The 5304-nt window shown below is 35.1% G+C and overlaps 1 non-coding gene across 1 annotated transcript; it reads right to left on the reverse strand.

Annotated features, from left to right (window-relative positions):
* Positions 1–4373: 4373 nt before the first annotated feature.
* Positions 4374–4480, reverse strand: LOC127117043 (small nucleolar RNA R71). Its single transcript, XR_007801807.1, has one exon. It is a non-coding gene; the product is annotated as a small nucleolar RNA R71 (small nucleolar RNA).
* Positions 4481–5304: the final 824 nt, after the last annotated feature.

The raw sequence follows: 5304 nt of genomic DNA on the forward strand, positions 1-5304 counted from the left end.
CTGGGATCTCACATGACTTTTTGGAAGAAGATGAAGAAGTTTATATTTTTTTGGGGCACAAATTTTTCTGGATTTCGGTTTATTCTGGACATGAATTATGATCTTCATCTTCTTCATTGTGGAAGACTTCAAAAAACTTGTTTATATTTTTTAATAAATTTTATTTATTATGTGGCATACACATGACTTCCACCTTGACAAAATAAAATTACACCTAGCCATTTCAAATTCCACATCAGTGCCACTTAGGCCATTTTATTGACTTTGACTAACTGAGTAAACATAAAGGACTAATGTGATACATTGTATATAATTGAGGGACCATTTTGGAACTAAACTTAAGTGACCAAAAGGGACCCTGAGGTAAAGTTAAGGAATTAAAGATGGTATCTTGCCTAATAATAATAATAATAATAGTAGTAGTAGTAGTAGTAATAAATTATATTAGAAAGTATGCATTCTTGACCTAGGGTTTTGACTCCACCACTTACAAATATGTATTTCTATATTAATTTTTGACATATATTTGATATCTGACTCAATAACAAAGAACTTGTGTGTGAATGAGGTGCATTTAGAAATGCATTTTTGTATTCTAGAGATAGTTTTGATTTTTCACTAGGGTTTGGGAGCAAAACTTAGTATCAGAAAAACAATTCCCTAAGAAAAGTGCAGTTACTCAAGTAGGTGTAACCAGTTACAACAAGGGTATAATTCAAGTTCTGGGAATACATGGATAAAATATGAGTATACCATGTTGTGAAAAAATGTAATTCAAGTTGGTGTAACCGATTACAACAGGGGAGTAACCGGTTACCACCCATTCTAGCAGCAAAAATATCAAACAGAAGAAACCTGTAACTAGTTACAGGTTTGGTGTAACCAGTTACCACCCTCTAGTTTTTGATATTTTAGAAGTCAGTAGCTTCCTGTAACCGGTTTAATGGTTAGAAAATTTGTTTTTTCTTTTAGTTGGTTAGATGTATACTTTTGTATTGTTGTATATATACTCCATGTTGGGTTCTCTCACACTCTCCATTATTCTCTTGTTTACTATTTTTCCTTGTAATTGAGGTTTTGACCCAACATTTGACATAAAGAGTCACATTCTTTGATCAAATACTTAGTGCGTGAAAACGTTTTTCATCTCCAATGATCGTATCCCTGCAAATCTCCCAATTCTCTATGCAAAAAATTATGATAAATGGTGCAAACAGATGAAGGTGATGTTTGGTTATCAAGATGTTCTTGAAGTGATCAAGAATGGTGTTAATACACTTGTAGAAGGTGCAACGGCTGCACAAAGGACTGCACACAAGAAAGATAAGGAAGAAAAAAATATTTCTAAGCTTTGTATCTCATTCATCAATGTGTTAATACTGATAACTTTGAGAAGGTTGGTGACTGCACATCCTCAAAGGAAGCTTGAGAAATCTTGGAGAAAAGTTATGTAGAAGTTGATAACACAAAAGTGGAAAGGTTACAAACTAACAAGAGGAAACATAAATTAATTCAGATGGAAGAAAAGGAAATCATTAGTGAATTTACTACAAGAATCACAAGATTTATGAATCAAGTGAAAACATGTGGAGAGGCAATCACTGAGCAGTACGTGGTTGGTAAAATCTCGAGAGCCTTAATATCAAGATTCAATATCACAGTGGTTGCAATTGAAGAGTCCAATGATCTTTCAACCATGAGCAAAGAAGAGTTGCAAAGTTCTCTTAAGGCTTATGAGCAGAGAATGGAGGTGAGGAAAGTCGACAAAGCAAATCCTGAAATTTCTTTGTACGCCCGTTTCTTTGAGAAAAAAAAGACATTGAAGGGAAAATGGTCCATGAATAGGGGTGGATAAAACTATCATAAAAATGGTGTAAGGGACTCTTAAAATTCTAACTATTCAACATTTCAAAAAGGTGAAAGAAGATGCAACAAAGGTGGTGGATCAAGAAATTATAAAGGTGGTAATAGTACAAAAAGAAGAGGAACAAGGAAATACGATAAGAGAAATGTCCAATGCTATAATTGTCAAAAGCTTGGACATTTTTCTCTTGAATGTAATGCCAACAAGAATGATCCACAAGAAGCCGAAGAAAAGTTCACAAGTCAAGAAGATGATGATAGCACTCTTTTGATGGTGATTGCTGGATCAGAAAATAGCACAAGAAAAGGCAATTGTAACCGGTTACAAGTAGAGTGTAACCAATTACCATCAATTGAAAATGTGACGATGACTATGCGAGAAGATGCAGAAAAATGGTCAATGGTATCTTAACTCTGGGTGTTTAACTCCCATGTCGGGAATGAAATATTGGTTTGTAAAAATCAATCAAGTATTGAAAAACAAGGTGAAATTTGTGGATGGCAGCACACTAGTAGCATAGGATATTGGCGTGGATCAAACAAGAGGAAGAATGGTGAAAATTATTTGATTAAAGATGTGTTGTATATTCCTAGAATCAAGTGTAATCTTTTAAGCATCGGTCAATTGCTTGAAATAAATTACAAGATTCACATGGAAAATAAAATGCTGAAAAATATGGATGCAAATAAGAGCTTGATCCTAAAGCCCCCCATGGCTCAAAATAGACCTTTCAAAGTTGAATTGAAATTATTGGAGCACATGTATCTTGCAACAACTGCTAGTAGTTAGGAATGGATATGACACTATAGGCTTGGGCATTTGAGTTTTATGGATCTCAATGCTATGCAGAAAAATAACATGGTTATGGGACTACCATTGATCAATATTTCAACTGAAGTATGTGAAGAGTGTGTGCAGGCCAAACAACACCGATTCAACTAATTACTCATGATTTGTGAGTTATTACAAAGCTTAATACTTGAATTTATCTTTTTATTTTCATGATTCAGTATTTTAATTGATTGAATTTTGCTGTTTTAGAGTGGTTTATAAAGAGCATAATAGGTGCTCTATTTTGTTCGTTTTTATGTATTTGTTGCTTGTGTAGAGTTAACTTATGATAAGGCTTGGCACGACAGTCTGGATCAACAATTTCACCCAACTGAAAATGGAGAGATGGAGGCAACTGAGGCTAAAGAGAAACATCAATCACTTTCCTACGGCACACATGGCAACAATCAGCAGAATGAAAGATGGTAAAATTGATTATGAAAAAGGATAAGAGCTAGAAGCTAGAAGAGAAAATTATGCACCATAGTCCATTCATTACAGCGCCTCGCTGCTGCAAAGGACAACACCACATGATTTCCTACGCCATCAGCCTGCCGCATTACACCTTATCCCTCACATGTTGTATGTACCTTATTTTAAATTGGTATGATTTGGAAGAAATGGGGGGAATATTGTGGATTTCCTTGGGCCAGAATGCACAAGAATAAAAAAATCCCATAATTCAAGAGAGAGAAAAACCCTAGTTGGAAGTTACTATATAAAGATCTCTTGAATAAAATGAGAGGAGTTCAACATTTTTGAGAGGTAAAAAATACTAAGAGAAAACCAGTGAAGGAAGTGAGCTAAACAGCATAGAGATTCTTCTTCTCATCATTTCAAGTGTATGCTACCAGTATCTGGCATGGCATAAGTTGTCTCTTGGTGAAGAACCATTACAATAAGATGAATAAGTTACTCTTATGTACTAAGCTTACGCTAAGCTAAAACCTTTTATGTTAGGAAATATGAAGTTAATATAATGTAATCTTTTGTGTTAAATGATGTGTTGTTAATGATTTGTTTTATCATGCATTAAATTGTTATAAATATGCTTCTTTGACTGATCAACTTAGGAAAAGATACAAGCTTGTTGTTGTGCGAGATCCAACAACAACTGGATTTCATGATTAAAGTGATTGAAAATAGTAGGATATAGATATTCACTAGATTAGATACTTTAGAATAAAGAGCCACAATCATAGAGGATATTCAGAATAAAACCAAACATGCATTAAAGTTACAGGCGAGGCTTAGAGAAACCAGATCAAGTAGGTGGAGTCATGGACATCATTGGCATTGCCAATGACCGAGCAAGAAACATTAGGGGTTATGCAGTCTTTGATCCCAATGCCATGAACACATGTATTATTCGACCATAGTTCGTTGTGGCTTAGTTTGATTTCAAACCAATGATGTTTCAAATGTTTAAAGCCATTGGTCAATACTCAGGCGCTGTAAATGAAGATCCACACTTGCATTTGAGATAATTTATGAAGGTTTCTAGTAACTTCAAGATTCCTGGAATTACAGATGATGCCTTAGGGTTGAAGGTTTTTCCATACTCTTTAAGGGATAGATCCAAGAGATGAAAGTACTCCTTAGAGCCAAATTCCATAGCCACATGGAATGCCCTAGCTGGATGTTTTTAGCTAAGTACTTTCCCCATGTCAAGAATGCTAAGATAAGAAACGAGATCACTTCATTTTGACAAGGAGATGACAAATCCTTATTTGATGCTTGGGAAAGATTTAAAGAGTTTCTTAGGCAATGTCCCTACCATGATATACCAATATGTATCAAACTTGAAACATTCTACAATGGATTGGTTCTTTAATCAAGAAACATGCTTGATGCATCTAGTTGTGGAGCCTTGTTGTCTAAGTCATATGAAGACAGGTACAACTTGATTAAAAGTATTATATCCAATACCTACCAACAACCAGTTACAAGAGTTGTTGTTGTCTCAACTTAAAAGAAGCTAGCCGATGTTTATGAAGTCACTGAGACTACAACACGTGTTGCTTAGGTGGCTCAGATTGACCAAATGATGAAAAACATGATGATGAGTCGTGACGTGCCAGCAACTGAACCTGTCAAGGTTATAACTAACGCATTAAAGGTTTCTTGTGTTGTTTGCGAGGGTTCTCACTTATTTGAAGATAGCTCAGGAAATACTATTTCTGCTAACTATGTGGGTAATAACAAATACAACAACCCTTACAACAACACTTACAATCCTAGTTGGCGTAATCATCGAAATTTATCATGGAGCAACAACCAAAACCAACTTAAGCCTAAAGTATCTTAAGCACCACAAGTTTTTTTTTTCTGCACAAAATTATGTTGTGGCTAATCAAGGGAATAACCAGTTGGAGAATATTTTTAAGTCCATCATTCAAGAGACCAAGAACTACTTTCAAGCTCAAGGTGTGAGCATAAAGAACTTGGAGAATTAAGTCGGGCAAATTGGTTTTGCACTTAGTTCAAGAACTATGGGAGCACTTCCAAGCTCCACTGAAACTCGAGCAACTACCCCTGGAGCCAAAAGTAATGAAACATGCAAGGTTATCAAGCTAATAAGTGGAAAAGAATGTGAAGGATCAACATCA

This window comes from Lathyrus oleraceus, chromosome 1 (genome assembly GCF_024323335.1).
Source record: "Lathyrus oleraceus cultivar Zhongwan6 chromosome 1, CAAS_Psat_ZW6_1.0, whole genome shotgun sequence".
Taxonomy (NCBI): Eukaryota; Viridiplantae; Streptophyta; class Magnoliopsida; order Fabales; family Fabaceae; genus Lathyrus; species Lathyrus oleraceus.